This window comes from Ictidomys tridecemlineatus, chromosome 2 (genome assembly GCF_052094955.1).
Source record: "Ictidomys tridecemlineatus isolate mIctTri1 chromosome 2, mIctTri1.hap1, whole genome shotgun sequence".
NCBI lineage: Eukaryota > Metazoa > Chordata > Mammalia > Rodentia > Sciuridae > Ictidomys > Ictidomys tridecemlineatus.
In genome coordinates, this window is record NC_135478.1 from 190,744,434 (window position 1) to 190,761,398 (window position 16,965).

The window sequence follows — 16,965 nt, forward strand, 5'->3', positions numbered from 1 at the left end:
AGACTCTTTAATGAGAAATAGAGACTGAAAGTTGTACATACAGAAGCTTAACTTGTTGTTGGCATCTCTAATTATGATTTGGTCTATGTCAACCTCTTCACTTTTTTTGAGAGGCAGAGAGAAATTATGGCAGTAGAGAACCAATGATTTAAAAAATAGCTCTTTCCAAAAGAAAAAAATCTTAGCCTGTGACATGAAAGCTCTCATGATGCCAAGAAAACTCCAGGGCAGGTTCATCACAGCCCCTTGCTTTATCTTTCGCATCAAATGATTATTGAACACATTGCAAGGTAAACATCTAACTTCATTACTAAGTTCCATTGCTTCTCATCGTTGTTGCCCAACAGGTGGGGATAGTAGAGTATAAAAAAACAAGGGAATAAAGGGAGTTAGTGTCATTACATTGGAATCTTGTAATGGTATTGATGATGGAGATCACCCCAAACCACCTAATGGGGGTGTCTATATGTCTCCTATCCATTCCCTCAAGAATCATGGCTCTATCTTAACCATAGAGCATTACACCTGGATTCCATACAGTGAAGATACTAAGGAAAGGTAGTATTGACCTTTATTACCTTGTCATCCTCCTAACTTAGATCTCATAATCTAAAAATGAAAATTTTGAGATATTTTTTGACTAGCAGTTAGGAGATTGTATACTATCAATGATAAATGGATAAAAGGTCTAGGATTTGGAATTAGAATGATTTGAATTCCCAGCTGAGCTCCAACTGCCAGCTACATGAACTGAGATTATACAATTTAACCTCTGTAAGCCTCAGTTTCTTATTCTGTGAAATGAGAAAGCTGAATATATGCTAGCAAAGAAGAACAAAATCATAAATGCTTCAGAATATATGGATGAACTAACAGTAATGAATCACAGCTTAAAATATAAAAATCAGCAAGCAAGCATTTTAAATATTAAACAACTAGATTTTATGAGACAAAATTATTAAAATAAGTATAATTTAATTTCTCCAATAATTTATTTATTAAAAGATTACATCAACAAAGATGGGAAACTAAGAATTCAGAATTAGAAAAGAAGGAAGGAGATCAAGAGCTATCATAGTTATCATCATTAGATACCACAAAAAATGAAACAAAAAGTATGTCAGAATCAACTAAAATATATACAAATCCACAATGCCACAATGGCTACATAGGTGCTAAAAATAAAACAGTATTGCCACTTTTTATATGTGAAACAGTTTACTGAGAAAGAAATTGTTGAATTTTAGAACTGTGTTACACTCTATTAGAAATTATTCATTTCTAAGCCAGGACCAAGTTATATTACCCAATAGCTGCTCTCAAGAATGAAGCTAATTTACATTTAAAATAGGAATACAGTCTACTCTTTAAAAGCACAATGGTAAACACACCAATTTGACAATTACATTAATATGAGTATTTGCATAATCTGTCTTCTACACCTGTTCTTAATTTGAAGCAGCTGCAGGACAAATCACATCACACTAATCTGAATGGGTATGTTCCAAACAGTAATGCACGCATCTAATGTTCTGAAGATATTTTATTTTTTAAATGTTTCCAGATTTTAACCAAGAATGGTAAAATGTTTGTAGAAACCATATCTAATGTTTATTTGGGTGATATTAATTATGAATAAGAATAATACTAAACAATATTATCATATTTTTAGCATTCTGTTATTGATTTTAATAGTACTAATTATTATCCAAATATTCTTTATAAACAAAATGAATTTTATTTATAAAGAAACAGAATTTAAAGAATAATATAAATATATCTAGAAATTTACCATGAGGAATGTAACCAGAGAATCTACAAAAAAATGCATTAACGAAGAATAGTGCCAATTTCTGCAGATCTGGAAATGTGTTTGTAGCTTGGATAACTGTGACATCTCTTGGATATTTTCCTTTCCAAAACTGGATTCCATTTATATTTTAACCAATGTATTTCAAAACTTAATAAGAGGAAGCTTACTTTAATCTTTTAAAGAATCCAGCTTGTTTTTGTGTCTTCAAACACATTCTCAGAGCCATAAAAAAAAAAGCAGTTCAGTTGGTTATTTTTATATATTCTTCTAGTTCACCTACTTAAATCATTCAGCTAGATTCTAGATGGTGGGATATAAGATACCCATGTAATCTGTCAACAAGACTTTCTCCCTTTAATCTTCTATTATGAATAGGAAATGAAGTTAGAGCTTTGTAGAGATGTTATTTATTTCCTGAAAAATGAATGAGGACATGCACAGTAATGAATTGAAGCCACAAACAAAACCACTGCTTGTTTATGTTCTACAGACCTGTGACAATGCAAATATTAAATGGTTTAATTCTTAGGTCAGTCTTTTATTCAGAATTTTGTTTTTATAACAGGTCACATGATATTAGAAGAATAAAATACTGAACAAGTCAACTGTAACTTGCATTTCTAATTTCATCTACATATTTTGCAACTCTCAATATATAAAAGAAAACTGAGGATAGTTAACTTGCCCAGGTTCTCACAATCTGTAAGGGTGTTAAGTAAGGCAAAGGAATGTATTCTGACTCATCTCTATATTCTTTCTCATAGATGACAGAGATGTTGATTTGAAACAATAATGTCACTTACAGCAAATAAATTACATCATGCTTTTTCCTAAAAGAATATTTTTGAGGATTTTTTGTTATTGTTTTTATTTCATTGTTAAATATTTCAACTCGTAGTTTCAAATGTGCTAGGAAAACAACATTTCAAAAATTATTGTAAGAAATATAAGAATGATTTTCTATTTGAATAAATACATTGTGGTTTCTTTCCAAGAATCAAGATGAATGATTCAGGAGTATAAAAATAATTTTTATTACTATATAATTTAGGTAATAAAGCTAAGTTATAGTGATTGTGAGAAAAGCAATTTTCATAGTTCTGACCTCCATATAATTATATTTCTAAATACTCCTTATTTTATTTTTCTTTGTTAATAACCTTACATTCATAATCAAGAATACAGAAAAATACTCTAAACAGATAAGCTGGCATGTCATGGTGCATGTGGCACATAATTGGATGAAAACTATATTCATATGTAATGAATATGTACATTATATAATAGTCTAAAAAACAACAAATTTCATTGTTAGAGTCTCAAGAGTATTTTAACCTGAGTAAATGAGTCATAAAATTTCCAAATTTTAAGATAATCTGGTTTATTTTTGTTTTACTACTAAAGAAAAAAAGATAACTCATTGTCTAAGTTATAACTTTTAGCATGTAACATATAAAGAAGGTTTAGTTTTTTTTGTAAATATAAGTAACCAAGAAGGCATTTTTTTTTTCACTACAAGTAACTAGGATAATATTTTTTAGTGCTAGACACTTAGTCAAATCTTTGTTGACAGGAAAAAAAAAATGCAGCTACAAACGCCACTGCCCTCCAGAAGGTTCAACAGTCATTAAGAACTGGAGTCAGACTTAACCCCAACAATTGTCCTGTATATTGAGGAGTGACCTCCTTATCATAGCACTAAGGAAACCCCACCAAGTCACTTAAGACTTGCTTAGGATCTTTTATGGTCTAACTTTAAGCTACAGTATACAAAGGACTCATGTTTAAAATGAGTTATAAAATACAAAATTGTATCAATGTTGAGCCTAGCATGATGTTGCCACATGAGTAAAAACATAAATATAGGATGTATCAATACAGGATGTGTGTTAGCAGGATCATTGTGACAGTGGAATTCAGGATAATTTCAACTCTTCATACTTTTCTGTATGGCCTGAATTGTTTTTGCAGGAACACATTACTTTGCTAATCAATAAAAATAAGGCAATCCGAAAATTAAAAATAGAACTTAGAATACTAGTTATTTTTCACAAAATATGTTCTTTAAAATGAAAGTTCTGAATTTTTCATTAAAACAGAGCACCTGATATTCTTGCCTTAGTTTCAGTAATGAAGAGAAATAAAAGCATATGGTGATTTTTTTTAATGTAAAAAAAATCATTAAAACACCTTTTACACTTTTTTTGTCTCCTTTTTGACATGGGTAAACGCCTTCTGTGATAGACTCCCATTTTTCCCTTTAATCATCTCTATCATCAAATTTGTTATCCTCAGACTTGTTTCCAGACTTCAATATCCCTCTTAAATTCTGGAACTCAGACCTAAACAAATTTTAAAGGACCACAAATAAAGCCTCAGGAGGAACAAAAATGAAGAAAACCTTATTCTGCTCAGCCTGTAAGTGATGACTGATTCACTCAACACAGAAAAGAGAAACCCAATTTATTCCATAGAACACTTTAAAAAGCCATAACTGTCAAGTAGTTTTTTTTTAACCTTAAACTATGAGTTTTGTTTAAAATGGCTTAGAAGAATGGTGATTATCCTGAATTTTTATCTAGCCAGATTGTTAACTCCCTAAGGATAGGAACATCTTTGAATTCCCCATGGTACCTGTGTCTGCCTAGCAAAGTGTCTAACACACTGAGGGCATGCAGTCATGTTTCTTTGATGGATTGATTGAGGATGTGAATTCTAAATACATGGAAATACTGTAAACCAGTTTTGTAAATCATACTGCTGTTTTGTTTTTAGTTTGTGTTTTTTTTTTTTAACTGGAGCTTGATAATAATTTGTTTCACATGAAACTGTACAGAGTAGGCTTTTCAATTTATTTCTATATTACTTCAGGGTTATTATTTTATTAAATAAATATATATTTGAGTAGAATGGCAAGCAAGAAAGTGCGGGGAGAGAAAATACACTAGCTACCTCTGGTTCAGCCTGTCAGTGTTGGAAGTTATTCAATAGGAATGCCAACTAACGAAATCACATCAACTGCTTAAGTAATTATTTCTAATTTCGTTCTTAAGAAATGTTCCTCACTATCAATTCGTCTAGAACAGATGTTTCTTTTAAAGTAATTTATACTGGCATGACATAGTGAATTAATGCTATTTTGTCCCTTTAGTGATGGCAGGATGCATTTTAGCCCTAACCCATTTACAGTGTTTCATCAAAAACATAAAATGTGGTGCACATTGCTTCCAACAATTTGATTTCCTCAAAGACACAGGATTCATGGATCAGAAAGTACCCATCTTATGAACAAAGTATATGTGTATTTCTATATTGCATAGATTGATTTTAATGTTGTAGTATTTTGAAAAGAGGCTATAGAATGAGGACTTGAAGGCCAGAGTAAATAGTGGGCAGATTTGGGGTTGGGCTTGGCTTCTGCTATTAGCAAACAAAGAAGTAGGGAGGGCAGAGGAGAGTACAGAAGAGAACAAGGGACAGACACCCTTTTCAGAAGAAAAAAAAGCTTTCAGGTATATTTCTCATTCCTCTCTATTACCTTGCACCAGCCCACCATAGACCTACCTGGAATTTCCTGGCCTAATGAGATGCAAAATGCCTTGCTGCATATGAATATCAAAACAGAAAAGAAAAACACACATAGTGAGGACTGATAAAAATAGGCAAATTCTTAAAAATTAACATTTTTACTAGAGAATAAAAATAATGTGGTTATTTAGCCCACAGTTTTCCCCTAAATTTATATTATTCTCTAAAGAATAGTTCATTAAACTATTTTATTTCCAGGACAAAATTTGATTGCACTAATGCTATGGACCACAAGTTTAAAAATTAGGTAAACTAAGTTCATTTTTGTTTCATTCTGGATAATTACAGGAAATTGTGAAATCCCTATTATTGGAGGTGAGATTATTCAATATTATTATGTATTTAGAGTACCTCAGACCCAAATCTGTGACACACAGAGGATTAATCCTGGTTTGATTGGGCAGGGTCTCTCATGGCATATGGACCTCCCATTTTTTCCTCACCCAGGATGAGGCATCCTTTAACCAGAAAGGTAGCCTTCACAGAAGACATTTCTGCCCTTCCTGATCTGACTTCCCTGGAAAGGATAATTCCTAAGGATCTACTTCATTTATTTCAAATATACCACTAGATAGGGTGATAGGAAAAAGACCTAGAACAACTGGAATTTAAACTTAGGTCCTTTGGAAATTTCCTGATACTTTCTCATTCTCAGATTCTAATTTGGAGGTGTATGTGGGAATCAAATGACAGATCACAGGTTGCAAAGTATCTGGATCCTAGAATTCAGCAGGAACTTGTCTTATGCAGTGAGGTCTGGGAGGGAGGAAGTAAAGCCTTTTCCTAGGTATCTCTTTCTAGTGTAGCTGATTATAATACAGATCTTCACTGCAGTTGGGAGGAATGCTAGAACTTCCTTAAGTTTTCCAGTGACATCAGAACCTAATACATAATAGCAAATTTATTTATTTATTTATTTATTTATTTATTAGTCATACATGACAGTAGAATGCATTTTGATATATAATACATACATGGAATGTACATACATCAATCATATTGTCATAATAGCAAAAATTTAAAAAAAATTCCTGATCCTTATTTGTTTAAACCTCAGCTTCTATGACTTGTTTTCCCACCATCCTTCAAAATATATTTGCTTTCTACTTGCAAGAATTGCCAATTTTTCACTTATTTAAAGTATCCAATGTTTGTTCCACTGCCTACCCATATCCATCAGGTAGATTACCTGTACTGCCGACCTTCAACAGTAATTTCCAGGAGACAGGGATTGTCTTTAAGTTCTATTGTATTGTGCTTTACCAGTACTGAGTATACACTGAATATTTAGTAACATTTTAATTATAACTAAAAGATATTAAAACTTAGAATAAATCCCTATAAAACTGGTGTGGTGGCACATGCCTATAATCCCAGTGGCCTGGGAGGTTGAGGCAGGAGGATTGAAAGTTTAAAGCCAGCCTCAGCAAAAACGAGGGGAAAAACAACTTAGTGAGACCCTGTCTCTAAATAAAATCCCCCAAAATAGGGCTCGGGATGTGGTTTAGTGGTCACATGCCCCTGAGTTCAATCCCGGGTACCAAAACAAACAAACAAACAAACCTCTAAAAACCCACTGAATTTTAGTCACATTAATATAGGGAGATATGGTTATTTTCAAATATTCCTAGGAAAAAGGCAACATTTCTTGCCTTTAAAGGATCTCAAGTCATAAAATCCCTTTTTACCTAGCTCTAGGGCCCCTTGAATTGGTATTAAGATATTTAGTATATGGTCAGGGGTAGATATTGCTACTTGCCTATCTGAAAATTCATCTTCCCTTTCTCTACAAAAAGAACTCCAACTTTCTTCAGTAGGACAAAGAGCCTGAACAAACATTACCAGCTTCACAGATCCTGTTCAAATGATGGGCATTCATGCAATAAGATCAGGCCAGGGAGTTGGAAACAAGCCCATATGAGGCTTCTAGAAAAGCTTGTTAATAAAGGGGGCAGATTCAGACAGTAACTGCTTATTTGTATTTTGCCTCTTTGAACTTCCCCATTTTTTTTTCTGCACAGAACATGACATGATGTCTGGAGGAGGGGCATTCATCTTATGACCATAAAGACACATGCCACATAGGAGCAGAGTAGGAAGCTAAAGGAATCATGCTCCTCTGTGACATCCTTGAGTGGTTGTACCCATCATCTTTGGACTGCCTTGGCTGTGGAGTTCCTGTTTCATGAGAAAAATAAATCTATGTTCCTAAAGGAATTCTCTGATAAATGCCATAGAAAATTTAGATAATATATGTTAGTAGAAATATACAAAATTCACATGGTTAAAGCAGTTTATATAATTAACTCATAAAAAGTATATACCAATAAATCATGTGGAAAGTATATGTAGCTTCTTGATAGGTGAGAAAACCTCACATGTCACTTGTAATCCTATAGGTTCCAATATCATTTTATTAAGCCGACTTCTTACTTAGTTTCCTATTAAAAGTATCATTGGTACTTTAGTGAGGCTGGGCACAGAGCAGTATGTACTGTTCAAAAGACAAGTACTAAATAATAGTTATGCGGCTTATTGTGAATAAAATTTTCATGTGTGCACAAAATTCATAATCCAGAAAGCAGAAGAATTAGGGAATAAACTATTTCAATACAATAATTAAAAAATCATTTTTTACTATTCAAAATCATTTATACTATCATAGATAAAAAAAAAAACATGCTCTCTAGGCAGGGAAAGAAATCATTAGTAATGTTAGGTTAACAACAGATTGACTAGGGCTTGGGTTGTGGCTCAGTGGCATAGTACTTGCTTCACAAATATGAGGCACTGGGTTCAATCTTTAGTACCATATAAAAATAAGTAAACAAAATAAAATTTTTTTAAAAAACCAGATTACCTAACTGAAACAAAGATAAAATATATTATAAATATGAGGGTGGGTATATTTGCAATGTAGATACTACAACCTGAATCATGTCGACTAATAATTCCTGTTTATAAGTCTCTACAAGAACAGGTTAGTTGGTAATATATTTTTACACTTGTTTCATTGCATTGAATTGAAGTGACAACCTGGGATTATTCTTATATAAAGGGAACAATTCAGTTTGCAGAATTCCATTCAATTTTAGCAAGAGTTTATTTAGCATATACCATGTGTTAAGCATTGTTTTAGGAGGTAAGGTTATAAACATGAATGAAATGGAACCTCTGAGCACCAAGGATTAAGAATCTGTGAATGAGCTAGAGAAGTAGTCAAATATCTACAATAAATGGTCTAGTCTACAAAGATAGCTTTGTAACTGGTACATTTGGAATAATACAAGTATGATATATGTTCTGGAAATATGTGCTTGTAAAGGATGAGTCAGAGGACTATAGGGAGTAGGGACCTTGAAGTATGTAGGACTTGGGTAGCTTAGCAAGTGGGGTGGGAATGGCCTTCTAAACTGAAGGCAAAAATGGAAAAAAAGGCAAGTAGATATCAAAGTTCATAAGGTTCATGGTGCCTTGCAAAGGGCCTATCACATAACAAATATCCCACAGATATTCAGGAGTGAATCAATGAATGGGAGCATGTCTGGAAAATAGTAATAATTAAATCATGGCCACATCGTGTCAGGTGTGTATGGTGCATAGTGGCAGTTCATGAAAAGTCTTTTGTGCTGTGTTGAGAAGTTGAGGAGTGGGGGATTTTCATATTTTAGGGCAGAGGAATCTGTTGCTATCAGAATAGAAGGTCTTGATGGCTGGAGACTGTAAAATGGGATCAGGGAAAGCTGATGAAAACACTGGACAATGATCTGGGTTAAGTTGCCTCATCAGGCACCTTCAAGAAACACAAATGGAACCTAGGGGAAAAGAGGGATTGATAGAGTCTATGGACTGCATGTATTTATGCAAACCCCACAATGTGCCAAATACTTGGAAATGTGATGCTGAATAAGATACACTCCTTGCCCTCAAGGAGATTGTACCAATTGTGATTCACCATGGCACATGCCAAAACAGAAACATATTTAAAGACATAAAAGTTTTATATATATATAAGCAATTAATTTCACAGAATATGTGTGTTGGTGGGGTTGGGAGGGTATCAGAGCAACTTCACAGAGCAGTTGACCACAGAAATTTAAAAGCTGCACAGAAGTTTTCTGGATAGAAAGGTGAAGAAGGTAAGAGTGAGAAAGGATAAGAATTAAAAACATCAGTTGCATGACAACTGTGATCCAATGCTAGAGGACCACAAGTACAGTGATGCCATGGTCACGTGACATGTAAGCAGGTGGTGGGCGAGATCAGGTTGTGAAGGCCACTGCAGCAAACAGCTGACTTTGAAGAGAGTGAGTTTTTAAATTTTTGTTTGAATTCCTTATCAAAGGGAGCCAATGTTTTAAGTAGATATATACTGAAGGGTACAGATTTTATTTTAAAAAAATAATAAGGGAGCAAGTTCATTACTGGTAATTTCACATAAGTCATGAAAGTGAAAATAAAATTCTGACAATATTGTTGGAAAGTAACTTGAAAAAATTATCAGAGAGATACATCTCAAAAATCTGCTTTAGCCAAGCATGGTGGACAAGCCTGTAATCCCAGAGCCTTAGAAGCTGAGGAAGGATAATCTCCAAGTTCAAAGTCAGATTCAGCAATTTAGTGAAGCCCTAAACAACTTAGTGAGATCTTGTCCCTGAATAAAAATATTGAAAAGGGCTACAGATGTGGCTATTTAAGTTAGTTAAGTATTCCTGGGTTCAATCCCCAGTATCCCCTTCCCCCGAAAAACTGCTTTACAAAAGGAAATATAGAAAACAAACTCTGGGCTGAGATTCCAAGACTGCTGAATCTGGAAGACATCTAAGGTTTCAATAGGAAAACATTTTTGTTGTATGAGTTTGAAAACTAAATACCAGAGAGGGAAAATGGTACAGTATAATAATAAGGCAATCAGGTTCAGTATTTTTTATTGCAGGGAGGTTCTCTCCTGTTCCAGAAAAGAGCAGTTCTGGGTTCATACATATGATACTGTAGACCAGTGGTATTAGAATTATCCAGAGAATTTTAAATATTTCCATTTTCAAAGATCCCACCTGCCTAAATTTTAACTCAATAGTCCATAGTGGACAAAAGATCTCCATTTTCAAGAGATTTTCAAAGATCTACACTTATTTCTTAGATTTGAAATCCAGTGCCCTACATATTCTCTACAACTGAAGGGGAGTGGTCAGAGTTAATTGAGAGAAATAAATTCTCCCAGAATTAAGAACAAATACCTTTAAAAGAAAACCAAGCTTTTAAGACACTAAAATTTTATTACATCTTCATCACTAATGTGTTTTAAATGTCTATTACATGTGTGGACTACGGGAGGAAGGTGGAAGGTAGAGAATATTTTTGCCTTTTGTATTGTTTCTGTTTCCAAAAAGAGTTTCTAAGAATTTACCACAGTATTTCTGAGAGACAACAGATTTTCCTCCCATGAGCATATCATAATGTTCAGTGTTTTCCTTGGTTTGTCACTTGCAAATGTGCAGTAGCGCTAAAAGTGAAAGTTATAAAGGTGGTAGCTTTTACAGCAATGCAAGTGTTAGCATTGTAAGTGTAAGAATTTATACACTCTGCAAGGGAAATTGTTGGTGTACTTGTGTGATCAAAATGCTTAACCCCTAGGTACTACTGGTTCTACTTGTATACTGATAGACTTCTAAAAAAAGGCATGTGGCCACTAGTCATTTCCTGAACTTCTTGAAGTCTCTTCATACCAAGACACCCTATGCCCTTAAAAAAAAATGCCAGGAAATTTACTCTGAAAAGAACTTCCAGGTAAACTTACAGATGCATATATTTATAATTAAGAAGGTCAAAAATTTCATGATATGGAGGCTCCCATTTCTTTATTAAGATATCAATAAGGATATTAGGGGAACTTGATTGTTTGTCTTGGATTTTCCTTATAGATGCTAGACTGTAAGATCTAATAGAGTGGTACCTTACATCAAACCTTGTAATTCATTGAGCCATGAAACACTTAGCTACACTGAGAGGTTGCTCCAGTCTGTAGACTGCTGACCTCTCACATATATTACCTACTTCTTCCATTCTTCTGGATTTTCTATCACTAATATGGCTTTCCTGTTCTCTAACTATGCTCACTGATGTAGGAAAACTTGTGATATGAATAAATTATTATTATTATTATTATTAATTCAGATGTACCCTGCATGGTGATGTATGCCTGTAATACCAGAAGATTGGGAGGATGAGGCAGGAGGATCTCAAGTTCAAAGCCATCCTCAGCAACTTAGCAAGGCTCTGAGCAACTTAGTGCAACCTTGTCTCAAAACAAAAAGAGCTGGAGATATGGGGCTGGGGTTGTGACTTAGTGGTAGCCTGCTTGCCTAGCATGCATGAGGCACTGGGTTCAATTCTCAGCACCACATATAAATAAATAAAACAACTTAAAAATATTTTTTTTAAAAAAAGAGCTGGGATGTGATTCAGTGGTTAAAAGCACCTGGGTCAATCCCTGGTACCTAAATGAATAAAGACAAAACATAGGCAAACTTTATTAAAAGTTGTAAAGTTGATAACTTGTTTACACTTTGCACAAGGCAACGATTAGCTTGATTCAGAATGAGGACAACATTTGGAAGAAAGTCTGCACAAATCTATCCATGTTTTTGAAATGGCAGTTTCTTGATTTTGAGGGTTTATAAAGATCTCAGGATACACACCTTGTGAATGTCAAAAGTCTACTCTAATTAGTTCTCATGAGTGGTTTCCTCCTCATATAATCAAAGGACATAATTTTCATCTAAAAAAATCCACTGTACTATAGAAATTTATTAGCATTCATTAAGTGCCTTTGAGAAAAGTAACTTAGTGTCCAACTATAATTTAACTTAAAATCATGATAGATTCTTATAATGAACTTATATGACTTTCATATTAAGATATGGTGTCTTAAATTTTTATGAAGAATACATCATTACACATTTGATGATTTATCTTTTCAGATGCTGTGCTTCCAATTTCAGCATCACTAATATAATCATAAACAACACAACCAAAGATTGCTTAGAACTCTGGTAATTTAATATAGCCATCCTAGTTAGTTATAGTTTGAATATTCATTTCAATGGGTTTTCTAAAAAATATGACCAAAGGAACTTTCCTGATGATGATTTTTAAAAAGTTTTATAGATAGCAAAAGTAGTAGATTACTAACACTAAATGAAATGCTTCTGGGTTCTAGGTTCCTTTAAGCTGCTGAGACTGTCTAGCATAGCATTGCTTTCATACTAAAACTACATCTGAAAATAATTTAAAGGAAACTATTCTTGGGGAAAGACAAAAACAAAAAGAATTATTTGATACTGGATTTTAAGAAAGTAGCACAGTTTTATTTATAGCAAAATGTTATGCTAGAATATATTCTAGGTTCAAGACAATTAAAACAGTTATAGGAAAAAAAAAACAGTTATAGGTATTTACATTTTCTTCTTTCTCTATGTAAGACCAAGACAACAGAGATAAAATAAAATGGATAAGATTAAATGACGAGAAAAGGAACAGAATAGTAAAGGAGGAAAGAATATAGTAAAGAAGGTGAAGGGAGCAGAGAAAATTGAAGAAATTCAAGTCGAAACACAGATTTCACACTGGTAGAAAGATATAAATAGAATCCATAGAGGAAACACAAAGAGTCTTAAATGGAAGAGAAATTCAAAATAATTTTACTTTTTGTCTTTACTCATGTACTGAAACTGTTCTTCACTTTGTCATTCAATTTATCTTATATACCTCTAAACATCTTAAGATGAAATTCACAGCCTAAATCTTAAATCCTATAGAGAGCTCCCATAACAATATTAATGTTCTATTTCTTTATTGCTCTCACTTTAGTAAAGGTAGAGAAGTCAAGGGAATATATACTTAAAGTCCTAATGGATTACAGAGAGAAGCAAGTACTTGGATAGCTAAGAAAAGAAAATTTGACCTCTGACAAAGCCATTTTCTTCTATAATTAATTTATGGGAATTCAGTAATTTGTATGCGATATACATTTTCTTATACAGCAATCTGAGAAGCAAAAGTACATTTATTAATTCTTTATTTGCTATTTAACATTCATATTAAAGTATGATTTTTTTCCCATTCATTACTGACCATGTTAGTACTGCTGATCCTAAGAGTTACTAGCAAATAATAAAGAACTAGGGGGAATTAAAACCATCAATGTTGCAATTTAGCTAAACAGTGTTTCTGGATGAAGTTTCTCATCTTCATGGATATTGCTTGACGTGGTTGACAAGCTTTGTCTTTGGAAAACTATTCTTTCTTTGACCTCTCTTAATAAATCAAGTTATAATTTGATTTTTCTAATCTTTTCTTTCTGCTTCTTTTTCCTCTTGCTCTAAAAAATACAGATGTTACTAAGCTCCTCTTTGCAAATTATCTTTGTCAGAAATCTCCTCTACTCTCATGGATTCAGCTATCACTTGTGGATTATTCCACAAATATTTGTCTTTAGTTCTGACTTATCTGTCAAACTCTCCTTTTAATTTTCTAAAAGCTGAACAATTCTACTTACACATCTTGCCATAACCATAAGCTCAACATGCCAAATGCTCAAGTCAACATCATGTCTACATAAAGAGTTTTTTAAGGATTATCCCTATTCCTGACTCCTCACAACTCCCCTCCAAGGAAATATTGTCTAAATGTACCACTGCTCACTAGATCCTCACAAATAGTGCTGAGGTCCTATCACTTTCTTATTAAAAACCTTTAATAGCCAGGAGAAGTGTATAAGAATTAGAAGCTCAGACACATTTTGTTATGAATACTTAAAGCAGCATTAGCAGGAGATCTATATTTAAAGATTACGAAGTTTTCCTCCACACAGGCATGTTTTGCAGATGGGCTGGATGCCCTAGACCCTCTTCGATGGGGTGTCAGTCTTGAACAGAGAGGCCATAGATGGAAACATCATTATTGAGGGCTTTTCTTCTCTAACATTAATGGAAACCTGACTATTTAATGCTACCTTATAAGAAATACTCTCTAATAGAATTGGGAAATCAGGACCACACAAGGCATTTTCTATTTTCAATTAAACTCTTTCAATTTTAAGATGAAGATACACTGCATTAGACTTACTGCTTATTTTTTATATGCAAAAATATGAACAACAAAGAATATCTTTAAAATTTTAACTTTTCTAAATCACAATATATTGGTCTACTCCAAACTATATCTCAGGTCTTTTAATAATGTTGCTTTAAGTAGGTGGAACAAAGTGTGGTTTGGCTAATAATGCTTATATACTACAAATTGATGTAAAAAATATTCAATTTTGTCCTTTACCAAAGCACATAGGAAATTCATCATTTCCTAAAAGGAATTTAGCAATATCTGCTTATGTATCTGACAAAAGTTAGTATTTTCACCCAGAAGATTTTATTAATTTTAAAATTTTAATTATTATACCTTATTCTTGATTTCAAATATAGAATGTGAAATCTTAGAATTACTGATTACTTTACTAGAGAATCTCTGGTTTTGTCTGCTGATGTTTATTTTAACATTTTAGAAAGAAGGAATAGAAGAAGGTAGAAATGATGTTAAATTGCATTATATCACAGCATATTTAAATGTAGATTATCAAAATATATACAGGAGTAAAATAATTTTTATATAGTTTGCATTTCTTCGCAATGCAATTTATAATATTATTTCAAAGCATTTAAACAAATCTTTCTTATTTGTTCAAAAGTATATTTGAACAATCATTTCCATACATATGGAATGTAATTCTTTGATTCCAAAGCATTCATTTTGGCTGTGGCCTATTAATAAGCAAGTCTGTTGTAACTGAAAACAAATTTTAAAAACCCATAATCATTAATTTATAAGATAATATTCAGCAGGATATATATAATCCCCCAAAACTAAGATACCTATCACTTCCTTCAAAACAAAAACAAAATAAATCTTAAACCACTTTAAATCTACTCCATCAGTTAACCCAATGTCTTTGTTTTAAAGATGTTAAATGATTTCCTCAAACTTAGATAACTATTTTATGGCAAAATCTGAATAAGATTCTCAAGTTTAATTTGCTTTTGCTTTTGACTATTCCATTCTTTAACTTAAGACAGAATTATAAAAAATTTATAATTTTTGTTACCTATTGGAAAATAAAAATTTATATTAGATATTATATATTAGATATTGACCTACAATGAAGGAGGTGATTACAGTGCTATATACTAATATTCATCTAAGATAGCAAAGCAATGGCATTTACCTTAAATTTACGTCTCTGCTCTGCACAGCTGTTGAAGAACCACAAGTCTGTCTCATGGCTGTAAATGTAACAAGAACAATAATGCGACCAATTTTCATATCTAAACTAAATGAAGTAGATTTGTCAAAGGCTAGAAAATTGATAATGTATTTTATAAAAAAATTAAATTTACAAATTTTAGAAGTGTGCATGTGTGATGTGTGTGTGTGTGTGTGTGTGTGTGTGTGTGTGTGTATGTATGTATGTATGTGTGCTGATTTAGTCTTTCTCACCTGGAAATTACTTTATGAAATTTAAAACATCAAATATTATCATTGGCTAACTTTTCTTATTATGGATCACTAGGGGCACATCAAATCTAGGAAATGCTGCATAGAAATAAAAAAGATAGATTAAAAGAAGAGACTACCTTCTGCTGTTATTACTTGACTAAGTTTTTCGGAAACCTTAAGACTGATGATAAAATATCTGGTAAAGTTTAGGTTAACATCAACTCCAATTTGCATCATGATCTTTATATATTATTCTTCTTCAGTATCTGATTAATCAATATACCTGATTGGATCTATTCAACTGGTGTTTCACAAAACTAATAGAATATGTAAAAATGTTTCAAACACACGTATTCAGATACCTATTCATGGAAGTGAAATCACTACTGCCACTGGTACTCAAGAGTGTCAGGTGGTATGATTTTTTTCTTTTCATTTTGCATTAGACATGCTAATACATATGCCATCTGTAGCATCAGAAGCTGAAAAAATTGATATTAAAACAAAATAGCATATATATATATATATATATATATATATATACACACACACACACACATATACATATACATACATACACTGGTCTGCTAGAAATAGACTCTATTTCATGTCACACTTCAAATCTGGACACCACTTTTTAACACTTGAAAGAAATTTAGGTGAATGTTGACAAGCAACCAAATATTGTTCTTGTGATTTGAGCCATCAAAACAGTGCTATGAAATCAGTGTCATATCTTAAACTTTATAAAGTAGTTCTTTAGCAGAACTATGTTTAAAATAGGAAATAGAAAGTTTCTCTATTGGTCTTCTAAAGATATTATTTCTGATAAGGTAAGAACCAGCATTATCTATTAACACCAAATTTCTTTTCTTGCAAGTGTAAATTCTGAACTACTTTCAATTACCCTTTGGAAACTTAAAAGATAATCTCTAAAAATTTGGTTGAACACTTAGGCATTTTCTGTTTTCAATTACACTCTCTCAATGAAGATACATGCATTAGACTTACTGCTT

The 16,965-nt window shown here is 32.6% G+C and overlaps 1 protein-coding gene across 11 annotated transcripts in view; it reads right to left on the reverse strand.

Annotated features, from left to right (window-relative positions):
* Nucleotides 1-16,965, reverse strand: part of Foxp2 (forkhead box P2) — a 542,292-nt gene that overhangs the window by 133,159 nt on the left and 392,168 nt on the right. For 2 of the 11 annotated variants that reach the window (XM_040291581.2, XM_040291580.2), the window contains exon 2: nt 15,678-15,735. The exons of the other annotated variants lie outside the window; for them this stretch is intronic. The gene's annotated coding sequence lies outside the window, so the exon portion shown is untranslated. The remainder of the gene's footprint in view (nt 1-15,677; nt 15,736-16,965) is intronic. 11 annotated transcript variants of the gene reach the window in all.